The 23,971-nt window shown below is 38.2% G+C and overlaps 1 protein-coding gene and 2 long non-coding RNA genes across 15 annotated transcripts in view; 2 read left to right on the plus strand and 1 right to left on the minus strand.

Moving 5' to 3' along the window:
* LOC311087309 (uncharacterized protein) overlaps positions 1-23,971 on the minus strand; it is a 504,672-nt gene that overhangs the window by 415,671 nt on the left and 65,030 nt on the right. The window lies entirely within an intron of this gene.
* LOC311087373 lies at positions 377-1,750 on the plus strand. Of its 2 annotated transcripts, XR_014607241.1 has the most exons (3): positions 377-563; positions 641-774; positions 867-1,750. It is a non-coding gene; the product is annotated as an uncharacterized lncRNA (long non-coding RNA). The 2 variants fall into 2 exon arrangements; XR_014607240.1 differs by having other exon boundaries at positions 377-774.
* LOC311087357 lies at positions 10,813-15,873 on the plus strand. Of its 4 annotated transcripts, none has more exons than XR_014607219.1 (6): positions 10,813-10,993; positions 11,145-11,201; positions 11,479-11,570; positions 12,267-12,363; positions 13,232-13,379; positions 15,773-15,873. It is a non-coding gene; the product is annotated as an uncharacterized lncRNA (long non-coding RNA). The 4 variants fall into 4 exon arrangements; XR_014607221.1 differs by lacking the exon at positions 10,813-10,993 and adding an exon at positions 11,001-11,042; XR_014607220.1 differs by lacking the exon at positions 11,145-11,201 and having other exon boundaries at positions 10,817-10,993.

Consider the following 23,971-nt stretch of genomic DNA (forward strand, 5'->3'; position numbering starts at 1 on the left):
CTGGGCTGGGTTTCCCGAAACCTTCTTAACGCTACGTCGTTCTTAAGTTACACCTTAAGCTGTACCTTATCGTTAATGCGTGTTTCCCGAAACGTTCTTAGTTAAGTATACCTTCTGTAAGTCATTCGTAAGGTTGGTCTGGACCACTCTTAGCTTTACCTTATCACTGTTGCAGGTCTATATGAATATAACTCTGGAGTTTTAATACACCCAGACAGTATTAAATTAGGCTAATTCAAGTGTTTTCGTGCAAAGAATAAAATTGTCATTACACTGATTGTTGTTAGAATTTTAATTATATTATTATATAATACAATTTTATACATTTATTTTAATTAAAGAGCGCTTTTAAAGGCCAGTGAAAGTGTAGTGAAGTTGTGTGACGTCAGTACAATTTGGTAGGTGGCCAATGAGCATTCGCCCATTGGGGCATATAAACCGTTCATTCATGCCTCCTGGTGTGTGTCATGGTTGAAAGCCCGCCCCTTCCTGTCGCAACTATGGATTGAGTGTGCCGTTGGGTGGCTGAGGGTTTGTGCGCGTGGGTGGCTGCTTACTCCCAGGTAGGCTTGGTACCATCTTGGGGCGTAGTGGGAAGTTTTATTTTTGTCCTGACTTGGGTTGTGACAATTTGTTTCAGTACGGTGTGCCTTCAGGGCTTCCATCGGTGTGGCATTGCAGCTTAACTGATCGGAACACCACCTGTTGCAATCAACAAGGCTGTTACATGATTCTCTTACGGTATATGTTGAAGTGTAACGATCGTATTCTCTGGTAGGTAAACTGGGATAGTACTTTATTGTATTACCAGGTGGGTAACTGGTCGATAACTTTGTTAGTCGTAACCCTTGTTTATTGTTTTGAAGATCTTCACGGATGCTAAAGTGGGTTAAGTGAGCAGTCGCATTAAACAGCGCGCGCGCTCTCTCTCTCCGCCACTCGCTCTTTAAAGCCACGCTGCTGCTTTCTACACACCATTACATTTAAGTCAAACATGTTTATGCGGGCTTGAAAGATTATTTTTTTTGTTATTTGATTCTGAGTGATTGTGTTTGCTTGGAATTATTTTTAGGTGTAATGTTATTACTGTTAACGCTGTATTTGGTGTAAGTTTCTGCCGCGGTCACAGTAGATCTGTTTGTTTCTCTTGAATGTGAATGTGTTTTTTTTTTTAATGTGAATGTGAGTGTTTAGAGTATTTATATTTTGTTTATTTTGGGATGCATTGTAAATTGTTTATTTTCTTGTTGGTTTTCGTCATGTTAGAGTCAACAAATTGACTTTGAATGTTTCTGTTTTCTTTGTTTATTTAAATTTAGTTTGATTATCTATTTTTCTTTTTTTCTTTAGGAGCTGAGGACTTCCAGGAGCGGGCTGGTTGTCGGTTTCACCGCAGGTTTTGCTTCACTAAGAGTGTTATTGCAGTTTCATTGCCGTGTCACTACCATTGGTTATTTGCAGTGAATTTGGTGGGTGTACGTTGGGTTGGCGTGCTTCTTATGGTAGACCTGCTGCCAGCACACTAGCCTGCTCCTGACCGGAAGCCTCAGCCCCTGTGAAAGTTTATTGTGAATCTTGTGATGGTTTATTGTGAATCTTGTGAGGGTTTATTGTGAATCTTGTGAGGGTTTATTGTGAACCTTGAAGGTTTAATTTTGTCGCTTTGTCCAATTCAATCATGACCCATGTGAACTACTGATTTTAAATTATTGATCAACTTTTAGCTTTAAATAAACATTTTTGCACGGAAGCCCATGCCTCTTGCCTTTTCTAGGTGGAACGTATTTGTGTGCTTTATTTGGGTTGTTTTCCCCGTTAACCTGGGGTGGCGTAGTCGCTAAAATTGAGCCACTTGCTACAAAAGCATAGGCTACTGTCAGTTAAGTATTTTAAACATTTACAGGGGTGAGTCAGTGATTTTAGTGCCGTCCGAATCCATATCAGTGTTTTTTCTCACCCAACCTGCGTAAAAATCCCTGGCCAAATTAGTAAGCCTACCTACTGTTTTTTGACAAACAGATTCAAAATCCACTGTTTAAACCCTTTTTGATCACTGCCGAGCACCGTACGTGACGTACACTTTTATTTACTGAAATGCTGGAAAGTATTTACAAGAACAATATTTCATCACAGCTCCACCTCAGCGAACAAAAATAGGAAAGAGAAGAAAGCACATAAAAAATTAAAATGGTTATTATGGCAGCAATATATGATAGGCTACAATTTTTAAATATGTCGGCAAGGCTATTATAGGCTATTATAGTTTGGGTTATTTTTTAAAATATCCCATAAGTCCTAATAAATGCAATTTAAACTATTTCTGAAGTGCTTCATTTATAAAGATCACCGCTTTCTCACATAAACAGCCCCTGCACGAGAGAATAACTGATTCTCGAGCCGTCGATATCAGCAGATTCAGCAGCATCGCCCCGGACAGCACCGGGTAACGTCGCACGTAAGAAGGCATATCTTAAGCGGCTTCCTATAAGGTATAGTTTGGGGAACACACCTAGAAATGGTATACCTTCAGTTAAGTTATACCTTAAGAGTCTTCGTAGCGCGCTAAGAGACAACGTTATCGGGAAACTCAGCCCAGATTCAAAGAGAAAGCTATATTGATAAATTAAAAAGTTCTCTTTGTAGTTTGTTTCAGTGACAAATAAGAACAATAGATAGTTAGTAAATGAAAACAGACATCATTGACTCGTTTCTTTTGAATGATTCAACAGCCTAAAAGCTTCGATTAAATTAGGTGAAGTTCCGCAGTTTTCATACAATGTGTAGAAAAAAAAAAAAAGTCAAAACCAATACCACGTCTGTTTCTTTCACCTTGAACCAAATAACTTACAATAATAAAACAAAATAATACATTCTATTAGGGCTGTCACGATAACCGCAATATTGCAGTACTGCGCCACTGACAAGCCAAGTGCAGAGGAATGCAAGTAACCGCAGCAACCGCAATATTCACATGGTTTTTTTTCATAAGGCTATACCGTTTTTGTTTTGAACTTTGTGTGTATTGAATGTTAAATACGTTAATAATGATAACAAGACTGTTTATCATGGTGATTTATAACAGACAGACAGTTCTTGAATCAGACAGTGAATGAGAGAGATCGACTGAGCGTGTGCGATTACCTGCGTCTGTCTTTGAGGTCAAGTCATAAATATGTTAAAAAGGTTGTTGTGTCCAAGGAAAGAGAAATATTGTATCACCCTTTTAATGTTTAAGGGTATTTACCATAAATGGCATTTCACAGTGCGAGGAAGCAGCTGGAAAATAAATCGGCGAGTCATGCATTGAATCAATGCAACTGGTCTCTATTAAGCTATGAAGCTTCAGCGTTACCCATGCGAAGCATTGCTGGTCAGCTGAGCCTTAAAGTGGAGCTTAAAGTTATAAATAATTAACACCTAGTTTCATCTATCTTTTTAACGAATCAGTGTTTTTGAACGTGTTTGTACATTACGGTTTAATGACTCAAAGACAATCCGTTGCTGTAACAATGTGACTGCGCACTGAGTGACAGCCTTTCAATGCGCAGAGACGCTGTTTAATTCTGGTTACATTCGTTACAGAAAATGTCCTTGATTTTTGTGCATGCTATACACATCGTAACACTTATTTATATAGCAACACAAATATAAATAAACGACAAATATATAAATGGTGATAATATGTCGCGCTATTGAGCCACTCAAAATTACCGCATGGGAAATTCCTTCACGAGACAGCCCTACATTCTATAACCCAGATGTACAAAAAGAAATGTAATCAGTAGTGTAATCAGTAGTGTAATCAGTAGTGTAATCAGTAGTGTAATCAGTAATGTAATCAGTAGTGTAATCAGTAGTGTAATCAGTAGTGTAATCAGTAGTGTAATCAGTAATGTAATCAGTAGTGTAATCAGTAGTGTAATCAGTAGTGTAATCAGTAGTGTAATCAGTAGTGTAATCAGTAGTGTAATCAGTAGTGTAATCAGTAATGTAATCAGTAATGTAATCAGTAGTGTAATCAGTAATGTAATCAGTAGTGTAATCAGTAGTGTAATCAGTAATGTAATCAGTAGTGTAATCAGTAGTGTAATCAGTAGTGTAATCAGTAGTGTAATCAGTAGTGTAATCAGTAGTGTAATCAGTAGTGTAATCAGTAATGTAATCAGTAGTGTAATCAGTAATGTAATCAGTAGTGTAATCAGTAGTGTAATCAGTAATGTAATCAGTAGTGTAATCAGTAATGTAATCAGTAGTGTAATCAGTAGTGTAATCAGTAGTGTAATCAGTAATGTAATCAGTAGTGTAATCAGTAGTGTAATCAGTAGTGTAATCAGTAGTGTAATCAGTAGTGTAATCAGTAATGTAATCAGTAGTGTAATCAGTAGTGTAATCAGTAATGTAATCAGTAGTGTAATCAGTAGTGTAATCAGTAGTGTAATCAGTAGTGTAATCAGTAGTGTAATCAGTAGTGTAATCAGTAGTGTAATCAGTAGTGTAATCAGTAATGTAATCAGTAATGTAATCAGTAATGTAATCAGTAGTGTAATCAGTAATGTAATCAGTAGTGTAATCAGTAGTGTAATCAGTAATGTAATCAGTAGTGTAATCAGTAGTGTAATCAGTAGTGTAATCAGTAGTGTAATCAGTAATGTAATCAGTAGTGTAATCAGTAATGTAATCAGTAGTGTAATCAGTAGTGTAATCAGTAATGTAATCAGTAGTGTAATCAGTAATGTAATCAGTAGTGTAATCAGTAGTGTAATCAGTAATGTAATCAGTAGTGTAATCAGTAGTGTAATCAGTAGTGTAATCAGTAGTGTAATCAGTAATGTAATCAGTAATGTAATCAGTAATGTAATCAGTAGTGTAATCAGTAATGTAATCAGTAGTGTAATCAGTAGTGTAATCAGTAATGTAATCAGTAGTGTAATCAGTAGTGTAATCAGTAATGTAATCAGTAGTGTAATCAGTAGTGTAATCAGTAGTGTAATCAGTAGTGTAATCAGTAATGTAATCAGTAGTGTAATCAGTAATGTAATCAGTAATGTAATCAGTAGTGTAATCAGTAGTGTAATCAGTAGTGTAATCAGTAGTGTAATCAGTAGTGTAATCAGTAGTGTAATCAGTAGTGTAATCAGTAGTGTAATCAGTAATGTAATCAGTAGTGTAATCAGTAATGTAATCAGTAATGTAATCAGTAGTGTAATCAGTAGTGTAATCAGTAATGTAATCAGTAATGTAATCAGTAGTGTAATCAGTAATGTAATCAGGAGTGTAATCAGTAGTGTAATCAGTAATGTAATCAGTAGTGTAATCAGTAGTGTAATCAGTAGTGTAATCAGTAATGTAATCAGTAGTGTAATCAGTAGTGTAATCAGTAGTGTAATCAGTAGTGTAATCAGTAATGTAATCAGTAGTGTAATCAGTAATGTAATCAGTAATGTAATCAGTAGTGTAATCAGTAGTGTAATCAGTAATGTAATCAGTAATGTAATCAGTAGTGTAATCAGTAATGTAATCAGGAGTGTAATCAGTAGTGTAATCAGTAATGTAATCAGGAGTGTAATCAGTAGTGTAATCAGTAATGTAATCAGTAGTGTTGTTTTTGGCGGCCTGTTTTATTTTTAGTTTTAGTGTAGTCTGTGTGTCAAGCTGTCATTTTAGTTTTTATTAGTTTTAGTCACGTTCATACTGTTTTTAGTCTAGTCAAGTTTCAGTCGACTAAAAGTCAGGGCCCGGTTTCCCAAAGTGTTCTTATCTCTAAGTAGTTCTTAACCTATTCCTTAACCTCTCTCTTAACCTTATGGGACGATTCCCGAAACGTTCTTAGTTAAGTATATCTTCTGTAAGTCATTCGTAAGGTTGGTCTGGACCACTCTTAGCTTTACCTTATCACTGTTGCAGGTCTATATGAATATAATTCTGAAGTTTTAATACACCCAGACAGTATTAAATTAGGCTAATTCAAGTGTTTTCATGCAAAGAATAAAATTGTCATTACACTGATTGTTGTTAGATTTTTAATTATATTATTATACAATATTATTAATTTAATTAAAACGCTCTTTTAAAGGCCAGTGAAAGCATAGGCTACTGTCAGTTAAGTCCTATTCGGACGCTAATATTGTTTCTCATGGGCTCGTCCGGTATTTTAAACATTTACAGGGGTAAGTCGGTGATTTTAGTGCCGTCCGAATCCATAATATCAGTGTTTTTCTCACCCAACCTGCGTAAAAATCCCTGGCCAAATTAGTACCTTCTGTTTTTTTGACAAACAGGTCGTGTGGTGATTTAATTGCCGTCTGAATCCACATCTCTGAGTTTACAAGAGATTCAAAATTCACGGTTTAAATCCTTTTTGATCACTGCCGAGCACCGTACGCAAGATGTAAACTTTTATTACTGAAATGCTGGAAAGTATTTACACAAGAACAATATTTCATTGCAGCTCCACCTCAGCGAACAAAAATGGGAAAGATAAGAAAGCACGTAAATTTACTAAAAACTATTTTTTAAATAAACTATTTCTGAAGTGCTTCATTTATAAAGATCACCGCTTTCTCACATAAGCAGCCCCTGCACGAGAGAATAATTGATTCTCGAGTCTCGATATCAGCAGATTCAGCAGCATCGCCACGGACAGCGCCGGGTCACGTCGCACGTAAGAAGGTATATCTTAAGCGGCTTCCTAAGGTATGGTTCGGGGAACACACTTAGGAACATAAACACCTTTGGTAAGATATATCTTTCGAGCTCTCTTAGCGCGCTAAGAGTGAGCGTTATCGGGAAACCGGGCCCTGAGCATTTTAGTCTTAAGTCAGAATTATTCATGACTCTTTTCGTCTAGTTTTAGTTGATGAAAACTGATGACATTTAGTCTAGATTTAGTCAATGAAAATTGTATTTTAGTCTAATTTTAGTAATGCAACTCTATTTAACCCAGTTAATATAGTGTACCACTATGGAAAAATAGCAAAAATAGCGAACAGAAAAGTAATACTCGTCTCATTCGTGGAGAAGAAAAAGCAAGTTCTTTGTGACATCCAAGATTTATTGTATTAAAATTTAAATGCAAAAGAAAAGGCATGAGAGTTGGCTGTTTTTGTCAATTAAGTTTTAATTTAAAATGTTTGCGATTTTAATATTTACTACACGGCTAAATATTTTACCACTTGCTTATAAATCTATATAGAAGTAGTGCATTGAATAATACGTTGTTTAAATTGTGCTTAAAAGTGAATTACGTCTATTAAAGAGTATATGTGTACAAAGAGAATCGCAATGCTGACAAACTTTTTAAAAAAAATAAAAGTAGCTGATAACTTCTGGATTTGAAATAAAAATAGAGAGTATGTGTTTGTGGTCCAGCCGTGGATCAGTTACGCACTGCAAACGCAGCACATGTGAAAGCACTATAGCGCGTGCTGCTCCTGCACCGCATACACACTGCACACGGAGTGTGTGTGAAACGGGCATCAGACTTAACTTTGTTTGTTGTCATTTACGCGAACTCTCCGCAGCTGCATCTTCTAAATAACGCCGCGAGTGGGGCTTGAGGAAGTGACATCGCCTGCGTCTGCGCAGTGAGACCTGATGCAGCCCCTGAAGTGACACACGGGAAACAGAAATACTGCAAAATAATAATAATAATGTGACTAAACGAGACGGAATAATGTCATAACATTGTCTCGTTTTGGTCAACGAAAATGAAGAGACATTTTAGCATAGTTTTTATTTTGTTAACCACATTTAGTCTCGTTTTTATTCGTCAACAATATTGCATTATACATTTAATTAGTTATAATCACGAGCAGCATTTACATTGCATCTTGTCTCGTTTTCGCCACGTGGTTCGTTGACGACGATATTTAGTCAATTTTCGTAGACGAAAGAAACACTAGTATTGGTTTTGACTCAAAACACAATGTGATTCATAATTCCTTCCAATAAACCACCTTATCTTTCTATAGTAAAATAGTATGTTCAACAATATGAATTGGAAATGCTGGAGAGATGAATTGATTAAGTTGAACAAAATTCATGAATCAAACAACTGATCAGAGTTTGTGAATAAAATGATTCAGTTTAAAGAGTTGTTCAAACTTCTCTCGATCAGTTCAAGTACAAAAAAACAGTCTCTCCATTTCAGAAGTAAAAAAAAAATAAAAAAAAATCAAAGTCCTTTGAGTCCAAAAAAACAAAAGAAAATTGTAATTATTCTACCAGTTGATGGTTTCAAATTACAGTTAAAAGGGGAAACAGGTCCATGGGCACTGGCCAGCATTTGTGCATGTAATTGCATCCACTAGGCAGACGACTGACCTTCACGGGATTATTTATGGCACAAAACAGGATACACTTGCCAATCACATTCACATAAAAAATAGAGAACAAGAAAACGCAGCCTTGGAAAACACAAGGCAAACGTACAATAATTAATTTCTGACTCAACATTTATGGCGTTATTTTCCTGTCAAATGTCGAGAGCGCATTATTGTAGCGCGAAAGTACATTAATATAATGCGCGAGCGCGAATCTCTCTGCTCGCGCGCGGAATATAAATGCGCGAGCGCGAATCTCTCTGCTCGCGCACGGAATATAATGTGCCGAGTGCGAATCTCTCTGCTTGCGCGCGAGAACTGGGCACGCGCTCTCAGATACACATTGCTCTTGTAAGAATTTTCCCTGGGCTCGCTCAGAGAATATGCCTGCACTTAAAACGTGTCTTCGCTTAAAGTAAGCATGTATGTGCTTAGACTGTGTCCCGTGCTTTCGCGCATGCCTAAGTACTCTTCTCTTCAATTTCTTTTTTTTTTTTTTTTTTTTTATAAATGCCAAGGTATCAAAAATATAACTTACATAGCAAAAATGTACAAATTACATACAACTGAATAAAGAAAGCAAAGCAGCATATATATATATATAGGCCTACATATAGCCTGTATATGCTCATAAAAAATAAAAAAACAGAACAGAAAGCTGTAATGAAATAAATAAAAAAGTTTGAAACAAGTTTATTGTCTTAAGAGCTTTAAGATTCTTAGATAACGAAATGCTTTGGATGTATTGTTGGGCCTCTCTTCTAAAAACAATGAATAAGGGATTCTGCTGAGTGAATTTACTACGGTGAATGTGAAATTTTGCAAGGAACAATAATAGATTAATAATAAAATACTCATTAAATTTAGCTTTTTGTATATTAAAGAAACCAAACAGTACATCCTTAAAAAGCATTAAAGCAAAGAGAAATCTGGAAGCAGAAAATTCAACCCAAAATAACTGTGTGTGAGGACAATCCCAGAAGATATGAAGAGCAGTTTCATCAGGGGCCCCACAAAAAGAACAACTTGTGTTTATGATTTAAACCTTTTCAAAAGCTACATTTAATGAGTATTTTATTATTAATCTATTATAGTTCCTTGCAAAATTTCACATTCACCGTAGTAAATTCACTCAGCAGAATCCCTTATTCATTGTTTTTAGAAGAGAGGCCCAACAATACATCCAAAGCATTTCGTTATCTAAGAATCTTAAAGCTCTTAAGACAATAAATTTGTTTCAACTTTTTAATTTCATTAAAGCTTTCTGGTCTGTTCTGTGTTTTTTTTTTTTTTTTTTTTTTTTATGGGCATATGTACAGGCTATATGAATGTATGTATATGTATATATATATATATATATATATATATATATATGCTGCTTTGCTTTCTTTATTCCGTTGTATGTAATTTGTACATTTTTGCTATGCAAGTTATATTTTTGATACCTTGGCATTAATAAAAAATAAAAAAAAATAAAGAAATTGAAGAGAAGAGTACTTAGGCATGCGCGAACGCACGGGACACAGTCTAAGCACATACATGCTTACTTTAAGCAAAGAGGAGAGATTCGCGATTGCACTGAACACGTTTTAAGTGCAGGCATATTCTCTGAGCGAGCCCAGGGAAAATTCTTACAAGAGCAATGTGTATCTGAGAGCGCGTGCCCAGTTCTCGCGCGCAAGCAGAGAGATTCGCACTCGGCACATTATATTCCGTGCGCGAGCAGAGAGATTCGCGCTCGCGCATTTATATTCCGCGCGCGAGCAGAGAGATTCGCGCTCGCGCATTATATTAATGTACTTTCGCGCTACAATAATGCGCTCTCGACATTTGACTGGATAATAACGCCATAAACATTTCAGTAACAAATGACATGCGCAGCTCAAATGACACATTAATCCAACTTTACGACAGTTATTTATGAAGGTAAATCAGTAGCAAAACTCGAGAGCACGTAAATGTGAATTTGAGAACTTATACAATAAATATTCGTACTTGTACATGAACATTTACACTCACAGCTCCAATGTGAAAACCTGTAAAATAAAAATCTGAAGTTGAATGTTGAAATTTGCACTCGCATACAATAGTCACAAACCTGTATTCTGAATCTGAAGCTGCAGACAAGTAGACACAAATGTGTAAAATGCCATTCACAGAAATACAACGACAGACACAAACTTGTAATATATATTTTGCGTTTAATCTTACGTTCACATTCGCAGTACAACCTCAAATAGGCACTTGCAACTTCTCAAATCTGTCACTGCAATTTCAAATTTCGCGCCTTGACTTTTGCTACTCTTTACGCGATATATCAGGTGCAAAACTAACTTGTGCACTTGAAACTGAGAGGCGGTGAGAGATAGTGATGGGTCGTTCGCGAATGAGCCGGATCTACCCAGATAGCACACGTACGTCGGGCCGACGTTGGCCCAACATCGAGCGTCGGCCTTCCTCCCTATAACATCGCAAAGGCGTCGGCCTGGTGTAGACCAGATCTCTTGTCAGTCAGTGCTCTATTTCCCAGCTCCGTTACGTCGGCTTTTGGTCGGCCCACTATACGGGAGGCCGATGTCGCGTTGTGCGCGTGAACTTTCAAGTCCCTTTCAAACACTGGAGCGGCCGCGGCGCAGAGTTGCCATGGAAACGCCGCGGGACCACTGCGACTGGTAGGCAGGAAATCTCCCTCTCTCTCGCTGTTGTTTTCACTGCTTTCAGGTGATATTAATCTCTAATATCACACGGATAATACACACAACTGTTCTTGACACTTCTCTTACTTGTAATTGATACGCTTATGTTGAATAATTACTTTTATAGACATGGTTTTGTGTCTTCGGAAAAAGTCCGTTAGCATCTCAACCGTTTTCAGAAGAGGTACTGCTAAGTTAGCAGCTACGTTAAGTTAAGCTAAGTTAATGTTAACTCGGTTGAGCTTTTGTTTATGAAAGTTTGGGCTTTTAATCGCCTATTATGTGTATATGAGAGGTTTTTGTAAAGGTTTTACCTGGAAGTGAGCTAATTTATTTTACACAAACGTAAACATAAACGTATAGGCCTAATCGGTGACGTCACTTACATGGAGTGAGGAAATTGGTTGAAACTAGCTCAATGGTAAACAAATATTGATAAAAAAAATGTTCTGTGATTTCAGCAGCAACAAAATAACCCATAACAGAGGGAATTAAAGCTCCACGACTTCAACATTTCTGAAGAAAGCTGCTGCCGGAGAAGTAGGAAATACAGGTAGGAAATCCAAAACTAAAGAATTAATTATTGATTTTAGGAAACAGAGCCCCCCCCTTTTCCCCTCACTATCATTGATGGCCAACCTATTGAGATACAAGAATACAAGTACCTTGGCACAATAATTGATAGTAAGCTATGTTTTGAATCACACACTGATGCTGTTTGTGCCAAAGCCCAGCAGCGAATGCATTTTTACCGTAGACAGGAATTTTAACATTGACCCCACTTTGATGAGAATGTTTTATTCTTGTTTTATTGAGTCTGTTTTAACCTTCTGTTTTATCTGCTGGTTTGGTTCCTTGTCTACAAAAAAACAAAAAATCGATTAGAGAGTATTGTTAGGACGTGTAGCAAGATTGCAGGCAATCTTTCCCCCTCTCTCACACATTTACTCCAACAGAGTGGCAAAGAGGGCAGCTGACCCTAGTCATCCTTTGTCCTGCCAGTTCAAGCTACTTCCCTCAGGCCATAGGTACTCCATGCCCAGATGCAGGTCAAATAGATTCAGAAACTCATCTCAGAAAAGCATTTCACTTCTGCTGTAGCTTATATATAATATAGCTTAATATAATATAATATAATATAATATAATATATAATAATATAGCTTAGCTATAGCTTCTTACTTGTAATAAACCTGGCATTATATTATAATATTGTTGGCTCTGTGACAAATGGTTTGTTGTGTTTCTAGATCCTTCAATGTTGATGCCCTGGCCTCCACCGTAGCAGAGTTGGGCGGATCATCATCTCGGATCATCATCTCTAAGGCGCTATGAACCATATGATTAGTAAGTAAAAGTTCAAACATACACTAATTGTGTTGGTAAAAAAATTATGTTTTGAAAAAAGTCTCTTATGTTCACCAAGACAGCATTCAAAACAATAATATTGTGAAATAATATAACAAATTTTAAATAACTGTTTTCTATGTGAATATATTGTAAAATGTAATTAATTCCTGTGATCAAAACTGAATTTTCAGCATCACAGCTTCATATGATCCTTCAGAAATCATTCTAATATGATTATTTGACGCTCAAGAAACATTTATGATTATTACCGGCTTTCATTTTCTCAAAGGCGTAGCAGGATACCCAGGGCTTGGTTTACACCTATCACAATTTCTAACCACTGGAGGACCATAGGCAGGCTAGGGGAACTCATATTAATGTTAAAAAACCTCATAAAGTGGTTTTCTACCAGTTTTCTATGTGAGGAAAACGCTTAACTGTACATAGTAGTCTATTTTTAATTATTATGGTTTTACAGAATTATCATTTATTTATTTTAATATCACTGTCTATGCGTTAAGTCACGTTCTGCGAGTGCAAATCTCTAAATTCAACTTTGGACTTGTATTTTACAGGGGACAAGTTCTCAAATTCACATCTTTATGCTCTCGAGTTTTGCTACTTTTTTACTTTCATAAATAACCTTCCTGATAATGTTCGGGGCTCAGACACACTCTCCCAATTTAAATCTAGACTAAAGACACAACTCTTTAGCCAAGCATTCAATTAACACATCTCATAATCTTGTTTTACAGTTAATATGTGATGAAATAGTAAAAAGTGCACATGATCATCTTTTGCCTGAAATAATATGAACTGCAGCTATGCTAATCTTTCTCCTGTTGCTTCCCTGTTTCTATCTCAGGATGCTCAGCAAGTTCACTAGAGATTACAGCGAGATCCAGTGTGGATCCAGCCTCACTTGTGAAGACTTCAGATGATGCAAACACTCACGAAGACTTCAGATGATGGCAACTATAGATGGACACAAAACTGCCAGATATTAAGATGGGGTAAGCGATATTTCAAAAACGCTGTTGGACATAGTTGATATTTGGAATGAACCCAAACAAACACACCCCTCTCTTCAATGCTCCACCTCCAAAACTCACCAGATTGCCCAGCATCCGCATCACATTATTGGTGTAAATAACTAATTTATGTTATTGCATGACCTGCTCAATAAAAGCGCAACACTAAGAACGTTTCAGGAAACACGTTATTAATTATGATAATGGCTGGATTTCCCGAAACCCTCATAACGCTACGTCGTTCCTAAGTTATACCTTAAGCTGTACCTTATCGTTAATACGTGTTTCCCGAAACGTTCTTAGTTAATTGTACCTTCTGTAAGTCATACGTTCGGATATTTCCCCACCAGGTAGTCAAAGTGTGACAACACCGGTAATACCATAATAGAAGTGACGCGCATGCGATGCAGCGTGCTCGTTTTTCCACAGCGAGATGAAAACATCTCAACTTTTCAGAATGCCACAAGCGCACCGCAGGTCATGTGACAAAAACTAACCGATCAGCTTTGGCCTTTCCGTAACAACATGGAAAACTCGGCTGAACAGCCGATCATAGCTGTACAGGGCGAGTTTTTATTTCCCATCTCCATAAATATATCTAGTAGTATATTTAGTAGTAGTAGTAAGCTAATGCAAGGGCTAGAAATCAATTAATCCTTTGCTGATACTTCCTCGTCATCATGGAGAGCGCAGTTCATGGTTGCATAGCAACGACAGACGCCACGGGAGCGCAAGTGCTTGTAGAAAGGAGAGAGCACTTTCCACACATTTTTAGACGCGATATGTGAACGGCCCCTAATTCAGGATAAACTGAGAATCTATTTGGTTTAAAATCGTTTTTGTTTTGTTTAAAATGGAGATCACGATAACATACATCAGAATAACATGTTCCAGTCTATTAAAAAAAAATATACTCAATTGAATCATTAATTTAAACACTTTTAAAACCAATTTATTCAGTGTCTCATTCATAAACACCTGGGCTGGGTTTCCCGATAACGTTGTCTCTTAGCGTGCTACGAAGACTCTTAAAGGGATAGTTCACTTTGAAATTAAATTTTGGTATGTTTTAGCTTACCTGAAGGGCATCCAAGATGTAGGTGTCTTTTTTTCCGCAGTAGTTTTAATTTTGATATTTTTAGGTCCAACCGTTCTTGTCTGTCAGTCATTTCATGCAGGTTTATGGATCCTTTCTCAAAGAGCATGCACAAAGTCCAAATTAAAACAATTTCCCATCGTCCAAATGAAACAATTCCCCATCGTAAGTACACTTTGATGGCCTAAGACACGAAACGAGCGGTTTGTGTGAGAAAACGAACAGTATTTATATTGTTGTTACCTCTTGAACAAAGCCGCGTCCAACTGATCTGACGGCGCGGGCGGGTATAGATATATACACTGATGTCGCCTTGGCTACGGTTTCGTTCCAATGAACTGCAATAGCGAAGGCGACATCTAGTGTATAGATACCGCTCGTTTCGTGTCTTAGGCCATCAAAGTGTACTTACGATGGGGAATTGTTTCATTTGGACGATGGGGAATTGTTTTAATTTGGACTTTGTGCATGCTCTTTGAGAAAGGATCCATAAACCTGCATGAAATGACTGACAGACAAGAACGGTTTGACCTAAAAATATCAAAATTAAAACTACTGCGGAAAAAAAGACACCTACATCTTGGATGCCCTTCAGGTAAGCTAAAACATACCAAAATTTAATTTCAAAGCTAACTATCCCTTTAAGGTATAACTTAACTAAAGGTATAACATTTATAGGCGTGTTCCCCGAACCATACCTTAGAAAGCTGCTAAAGATATTCCTTCTTACGTGTGACGTTACCCAGTGCTGCCCGTGGCGATGCTGCTGAATCTGCTGATATCGATGGCTCGAGAATCAATTATTCACTCGTGCAGGGGCTGCTTCACTGCGTTATGTGAGAAAGAGGTGTTCTTTATAAAAGAAATTAAGAAATGTACGCGGGTTGGGTGAGAAAAAACACTGACATTATGGATTCGGATGGCAATAAAATCACAGACTTACCCCTGTAAATGTTTAAAATACCATACGAACCCATGAGAAACAGTTAGCATCTACTTACAACTTAACTGAAAGTATGCTTTCACTGGCCTTTGAAAGCACTCCGCGGACGGCGCCGTCTTTTAGAACAACTATTCGCTGTATCGCTGCCATAGTTTGAGCAAACTACCCACCACAATCATTCCCTTTAAATAAACTATTAAACCTATTAAACTATTAAATGGTTTGCCAGCTGATGTACCTTTGATTGTTAGATTTTTAATTATATTATCCAGTGTAATGACAATTCTTAGCTTTAGTCCTAACTGCTTTTTCTCAATATTTTTCACTCTGTTACAGGTTGCCAGGAAGAATCCTTCTCTACATTGTTGCTGAGGAACCCTTTTGATCCCTTTTCTCCTCGAGTTCTTTCTGGTGTCATTAAAATGTCTTAACTTGAATTGTGTCTGTTCATTATACTAGAGACAGTTATTGATATTTTTCAATGTCAGTAGAGCCTACTTTTTTCATATTGGATAGTCAAGTAACTCCAGGGCTGTATATATGTTCATAGACATTGAGGGGGACAAGTCCTACACTGCAAAAAAATGCTTTTCTTACTTAGTATTTTTGTGTTGTTTCCAGTCCAAATATCTAAAAATTCTTAAATCAAGAAGCATTTACTAGAGAAGTAAAATGACATAAGAAATTCTATTTTGTTTTCAGATAAACAGAAAGTAATTTAAGTAATTTTTGCTTAAAACAATCTAAATTATTTGCCAGTGGGGTATGAAAAATAATCTTTATTCTATTGGAAAACAAGATTATTTTTCTTACCCCACTGGCAGATAATTTAGCTTTAGAAACAACACAAAAATACCAAGTAAGAAAAACATTTTTTGCAGTGTATAATTATACGTCAATAATAACAATAGTATGTCAATAGTTAGAAATGGCCAAACTGGAAATTCAATATTGGAAATTCTTGCTCTGCTCTGTTTTTAGGATGGCAAAAAGGTTTAAAAGTTACAGTTTAGGCTGGTCTACCTTACAGCGACCATCCAAATAGATAGCCAATCAAATCATAGAAGGCGGTGTTTACTGTTCACAGAAGCAGAGCATGTATTCCAGCAGTTTAACGTTGATAGAGTGCGAGGTAAGATGGAAGTGTAAAACTACTCCACTTTTTTTCTTGAATATGGCCATTAAGAGGGATGAAAGTTGCATGTGTTCAGTATCAAAGCTATTTTATCAATTTAAGTCTCGGGGCAATGTTGACTACAGTTTATGTGCTGCTGAGTGAGTGTTGCAGCGCGATCTCCGCTCTGTATGTGTGTGTGTGCGTGCATGCGTGTGTTAAGTGCGTGCGTCAATGAAAGCAGCGCATGGTGTCTAATGTAAGGAGTAGCCCGAAAGGTCCGACCTATATAAATAAAGGTCCTATATAACCCATGCAGAGCTGCCAAAAGATTTACAGCTTTGCATCGTTCAAACATCGGCCGGAGATCATTTGCGATCAAAGGCCGACGTCGAGGCGACATATTGCCGATGAGCAAACGATCTCTGAGCGACATCGTGCCGATGGAACTTTGTGCATCGGGCCAACGTCGGCCCGACGTACGTGTGCTATCTGGGTAAGAGCCGGCTCTTGTAGGTGAACGACGGGAGCCGGCTCGCATATCTGAAGAGCCGACTCTACTTTTAAAAATATAGCCTATAGAAATTAAATCATTATGTAGGCTAATAATGAAATAATGAATGATTTTAATTGTATTTAAAATAATTGACTAATTCAAAAACCAACAAAAACATAATTATATAGGCCTAAAGGCGCGCACACATTTGTTTTGACTGTCTTATCAGCCTCACATTCTGTTCCTGTCAATCATACACGCAATGTTGTCAACCAATTAAACTGCATGAGGGAGGGCCGAGCTAACTCTCACACACACACTAGATGCGGATAAACCGCGGATCGGGCGGATGACGTGACGAAAAATAATATTTTAATTAAATTCGGGCGGGTGGCGGTTGAACCAGTCAAATGAAAAAAGTTTGCCACTAAGCAAACCTGCAAGCTATGACCCTAGCTGTCAGTAGCCTACTATTGGAGGAGGCCTAAACGTCTCGTAGATGAGACTGCCTGGGTTGTTTTGTTATTTTGTTTCGATATTAGTTATATTTTAAAACAGCCAGTCGTAGCTACCACTCGTGGAATAGGCATTTAAAAGAGAGACAGATTATGGTCTGATATGACTCAGAAATGATATCGGGCAATGGCAGCGCAAGATGTTCAGAAGAACGCAAGAGCTAAACTTCTACAAGCTCAATAACATCCACATAAAAAATAAAAAAAGAAGGTAAGAAAAATAGTCAGTCATAACTTTGCCCATTAATTAGATGTGCAAGGCAAGCAGACAAGTTTTCGGGTTGTTATGGACAATTAAAAATGTGAATATTCACGTTGCACAGTTGTGTGGTGGACTTTCAGCGAGTTAAAACATATATTTTTTAAAGAGCCGTTTGTGAGTCAAAAAGAGCCGGCTCTTTTCAGTGAGATGAGTCAAACGAGCCGGCTCACGAAAAAGAGCCGGATTGCCCATCACTAGTGAGAGAGAAAGGGGGGCGGGAGCTGGGGTGTTCAAAGGAGCCGTTTTATTGGTTGGCAGCTAGCCAATGAAATGGGACTTCGATGATGTCACGAAACCCGTGTGCACTGAAATGCATTAGACTGATATTAAAAGAAATAAACGATATTATCAAACTCAGTAAACACAATGCTTATAATGCATACTACAGAAAAGCAGATGAGCACAGAATATGAACACAACGCGTTTAATTGAGACAGTGGTATTAAAAGACCAAACTCAGGAAACACCATACAAATAAAGCAAAGCAATTGAGCTCTGAATATGGATGCAACGAGTTTAATTGTACGTTTTCCTCCCATAGAAAACCAAGAAAACGCTTAATAAGACTTAATGGACCAACAGTTATAAAATAAAAAAACAAAAACAAAACACATAATTCGTTAAATTATTAATAAAACACAGGCAGCAAGTTTATTTGCACTCAACACACATTTGCTTTCTTTCGTCATATTCTGTGCTCATCTGCTTTTCTGTAGTATGCATTATAAGCATTGTGTTTACTGAGTTTGATAATCTCGTTTATTTCTTTTAATATCAGTCTAATGCATTTCAGTGCACACGGGTTTCGTGACATCATCGAAGTCCCATTTCATTGGCTAGCTGCCAACCAATAAAACGGCTCCTTTGAACACCCCAGCTCCCGCCCCCCTTTCTCTCTCGCCGCCTCTGAGTTTCAAGTGCACAAGTTAGTTTTGCACCTGATATATCGCGAAAAGAGTAGCAAAAGTCAAGGCGCGAAATTTGAAATTGCAGTGACAGATTTGAGAAGTTGCAAGTGCCTATTTGAGGTTGTACTGCGAATGTGAACGTAAGATTAAACGCAAAATATATATTACAAGTTTGTGTCTGTCGTTGTATTTCTGTGAATGGCATTTTACACATTTGTGTCTACTTGTCTGCAGCTTCAGATTCAGAATACAGGTTTGTGACTATTGTATGCGAGTGCAAATTTCAACATTCAACTTCAGATTTTTATTTTACAGGTTTTCACATTGGAGCTGTGAGTGTAAATGTTCATGTACAAGTACGAATATTTATTGTACAAGTTCTCAAATTCACATTTACGTGATCTCGAGTTTTGCTACTGATTTACCTTCATAGTTATTTAACACATCGACACTCATAAAACAATCATTGTCCCAACTCATGATACAAAGATGTTACACGCGGTAGCTTTAGCCCACGGCTAACTAGTTCAGCTCGCGCTGTGACTGCGGCCTAGTCCACTCTGCTCATATCAAATCATTTCTGAAATTGACATATCTGTCATAAGATAACATATGATAAAAAAAAAAATGTCACTCACCAAAACGAGATTGCATCACATATTCAATTAAAGAAGATTATTTAATAAAGATTATCACACTGGGATCCACTAAATCTTTACTCCGATTTCACCTTTTACACCTTTCTCTGACGACAACACTCTAGGTTGATGCATCCAAAGTTTCCAAGTGCACACAATCACAGTTCCCGATACATTATGATGATCATTTAGTACAAGGAGTTTCTGGAGAAATGTTCCGTGCTGCTGTCTCATCTGATCTGTTCTCTCATCATGCTGACAGCGGCGGCGCCAGCGCGAACAGTGGGCGGGCCTTAAGAATATGCCGCTACTGTTGGCTCTCAGGGGTGTCAGTCACTGCAGAACAATCAGTGATTGGATGAATCGCGTGTTATTGCCCAGTGGTGTGGCAACCAGTGTGGCAACCAGCGCATCAAGTAAAGAAAAAAAATGATGTAATTGAAAAATTTAATTTGTCCAGAACAGAGCGACAGGACTGAATTTAAACTGTTATAGAAGAGCTAATATACTAAGAATGAACTGGTGAAGGATTGTCTCTCTGCTTTATTTTATAAGAAATATTTCTGTCTAGAGTTCCTAATGCGCTGTACTCTCAACTTTTGTATAATAGTACTCAGTGGTGGAAAGAGTACTGAAAAAACATACTCAAGTAAAAGTACCATTACATTCCAAAAAATGTAGTGTGAGTAGAGTAAAAAGTACTTGTCCAAAAAAAGTAAAAAAAGTAGCTTATTTAAAAGTACTCATGAGTAGTGAGTAGTGAGTACTGAGCTGCGGATTCTACCCCCTTATAATAAACACTGTGTAGTTTGAAGTTTAGACACTTCTGTTTATGAGAGAATAAAACTGATCCATGGGTGACAATGATTTAAATTTATTTGTTTATTTATTTTTGTCAGTTCCTATCATAATTGTGACATTTGGGCGTTATTGTTTAGCTATTGATCTATGTTTTCAAATTTCACGAAACGGTTTCTAAGATAATTGCAAGTTTTTTAAGTGCTAAATGACAATGATACACAAACTATAAGGAGAAACCTGGCATATTTGGTATTGTTGGACTCGGGAAGGATTCAGGATTTCAAAGGACTAACGGTTGGGTGCGTTTATAGCCATTTTCATGACTTTTTTCCATGTTGTAGCGCCACCAAGTGGCCAATCGTCGCGATTTTTTTCAAGTAACCTCAGATTGAGCACATGAACACGTTTCCCGAGTTTAGCGAAAATATCTCTTTCCGTTCACGAGTTATAATTGTTTTAGTAAAAGTGGCCCTGGTGCCATCAAACATTTTGGTTTCGAATGAAATGAAGAATTTCTTTGATGATTATTGATAGTCACTGTCCAGAGAATATTTCTGCATTGGTTTGGTTCCGATCAGGCGAAAAATCTAGGAGTAGTTTGCAAAAGTAGGTTTTTCAAAAAACCTCAATTTACTCAAAATTGGAGCCGAAGGGCGAGCAAATCCGAGGCATGCATCTTGTCCGCCTCGAGCCGATTCCAGCGATGTAAGACACTTGAGCCTACGCCTCACGGTTGATGAGTTATGAGCCGTTTCGTACTTTTGACCGCTGTAGCGCCCCCGTCAGGCCGATCGGGGCGGGCCTTTGTGACGCTGTAGGCGGTGTGAGTACTATCAGCCCCCAAAGTTTCAAGTCTCTACGACTTACGGTTTGGTCTGCCCGATCAGTTTTATGTCTGAATGTTGCATCATGGGAAAATTAACAATAACAATAGGGTTTCAGCACTTCGTGCTTGAACCCCTAATAAGTGCCTAAAAAAGGGCCACAAAAAGGCCTCTAAAAAAAAAAACTATAGGGTCTAGGCACTTGCCGCTTGCGCTGCTGCGTTCCAAAAACTTTATCAAGCCTTTTAACATGTGCCTCGGAGAGGAAAAAGTATGTTTTTTGCCCTTTTAGCTCATTTATCATGGAAATGTGGTGAATTTTTTTTTTACCTTTTAAACTGTGACACCTCCACTGATGGCCCGATCTCCATAAAAGTTTCCCCATTTTTCAGTCATTTAAATGTCATTTTGCATAGGATAATACAGAGGCCTTCTCACCTTTATGACAGTTAAAGCGCCACCAATGGCCCGACGTCCATGAAAGTCTTCAAGCTTCTTTAGGATCACGTGACGCATGCGCATGCCCGATTTTGTGAGGTTGTATGCAAATCAGACAGCAAGATGGCCGCTTTCAGCCATTTCATGGGATTTGCCATAGAAATGCATCATTTTGACACCCTTTTAACAGTTATAGCGCCACCAAGTGGCCAGTCGCTGCGTCCTTTTTCACGCGACCAAAGAATGAGCTCGTACATACGTGTGCTGAGTTTGGTGCAAAAATCTCGTTCCGTTCACGAGTTATAGCCAATTTAGTATAAGGGGCCCCTCCCACTTGGAACGTTTTGGCGGCCCTTAGGGACCGTGAGCCAAAATTTCCACTTTTTTTTGATAATTATTGACATTCGGACTCCAGAGAATCTTGCTGCACTGGTTTGGTTCCGGTCGGGCCAAAAACCTAGGACTAGTTTGCGAAAGTAGGTTTTTGGAAAAAACCCAAATACCCGAAAATGTTCCCAGGGTCACGAGCAAATCTGAGGCATGCATCTGGTCCGCCTCGAGCCAAGGATTCCAGCGATATAAGACACTTGAGCCTACGCCTCACGGTTGAGGAGTTATGAGCCGTTTCATACTTTTGACCGCTGTAGCGCCCCCGTCAGGCCGATCGGGGCGGGCCTTGGTGACGCTGTAGGCGGTGTGAGTACTATCAGCCCCCAAAGTTTCAAGTCTCCACGACTTACGGTTTGGTCGGCCCGATCAGCTTTATGTCTGAATGTTGCATCATGGGAAAATTAACAATAACAATAGGGTTTCAGCACTTCGTGCTTGAACCCCTAACGAGCTTGTGCAGCGGAAGACAGCAGCACGCTCTCCAAAGCAAAGCGGTGTCTCTAAAAGGTACATTAAAAGAACGCACTTCTCATAACTACATACACTTCATGAGCTAAAAACAACTAGCAGCGCATTCTCCTTACCGGCTCGGGTGCTCGCATCCGGTTTCCAGGAAGCAGTGACGAAAGCGCGTTAACGACGCAGCGATTCAAAACGTGACGCCTGACGAGCGGTAACTGCGTTGCTGTTTTAAAGCCCAGGAACACATATGATAGGCTAGAATGGCCATCGATCACAATGATGAAGAAAAACAGAAACGCCCTTCTTGCCACATATGCTTCTCTCACAGGAGTGTGTGTGTGTTGAGTCTCACAGGAGTGTGTGTGTTGAGTCTCACAGGTTCAGTTCAGACTCTATAAAGCATCAGTGTGTGTTCAGTGTGTTATAGACTCGCTCTACTATGCTTCTCTCACAGGAGTGTGTGTGTGTTGCGTCTCACAGGTTCAGTTCAGACTCTATAAAGCATCAGTGTGTGTTCAGTGTGTTAAAGACTCGCTCTACTATGCTTCTCTCACAGGAGTGTGTGTGTGTTGAGTCTCACAGGAGTGTGTGTTGTTGAGTCACACAGGTTCAGACTCTATAAAGCATCAGTGTGTGTTCAGCGTGTTATAGACTCGCTCTACTATGCTTCTCTCACAGGAGTGTGTGTTGTTGAGTCTCACAGGAGTGTGTGTTGTTGAGTCTCACAGGAGTGTGTGTGTTGAGTCTCACAGGAGTGTGTGTTGTTGAGTCTCACAGGAGTGTGTGTTGTTGAGTCTCACAGGAGTGTGTGTTGTTGAGTCTCACAGGAGTGTGTGTTGTTGAGTCTCACAGGAGTGTGTGTTGTTGAGTCTCACAGGAGTGTGTGTTGTTGAGTCTCACAGGAGTGTGTGTTGTTGAGTCTAAGACAGGTGAAGGTGGGAACGGCTGATTCATCAGAATAAACACACAGAATGAACCGCTGTGTTGAGATGGCAGTGAGATGTGGGGTTCACCGCCTGGAAATATGAGATTGCTAGAACAATAAGTCTGAATAAAGCTTTGTTTGGTGTGTTGTTGACTTGTATATGCATTTGTTTATTGTGATGGTCACTTTTATTAATTTATTCATGTTTCTTATTGTCAGTAAATAAAATATAATTATTTCATTAATTTATTAATTGCTAGACTGAAAATTGAGACGTGTTCACTGCATTTATTTAGTGTGTATTCATGCACATCTATCTCATATGACAAAACAAATGACATTTTGTTTGTTTTACTAAAATATATAATTTTCAGTTAAAAAGTAATATAATGAAGTATTGGTCAGCATTCATCATTATAATTGTGTGTAAGTGTTGGGGTGGGCTAGCAATGCAATTCTTTCTGGGGTAATCTTTATTTTTAAGGAGGGATATTTCCATTTTTGGAGTGTAAAATCAGCAGTTTTCTCCAAAGGCGAGATCATCAGCCGCCCGTCTCCTCTGTGCAGACATTACACACATTACACACATTACACACGCTGAGGAGAACTGCTCTAGGCTGGCGAGTTACTGATGTTAGGAAGTGTTAGTGCACCTGTCACTCATAACTTATAGTTACATACAAGATCAGGGAAAGATTCCAGTTCTTTAACAATGAACAATCATAATGACAAAAAAACAAAATAAGAAAACATAAATATCAT

This window comes from Abramis brama (assembly GCF_963993115.1).
Source record: "Abramis brama genome assembly, chromosome: 7".
Lineage (NCBI taxonomy): Eukaryota > Metazoa > Chordata > Actinopteri > Cypriniformes > Leuciscidae > Abramis > Abramis brama.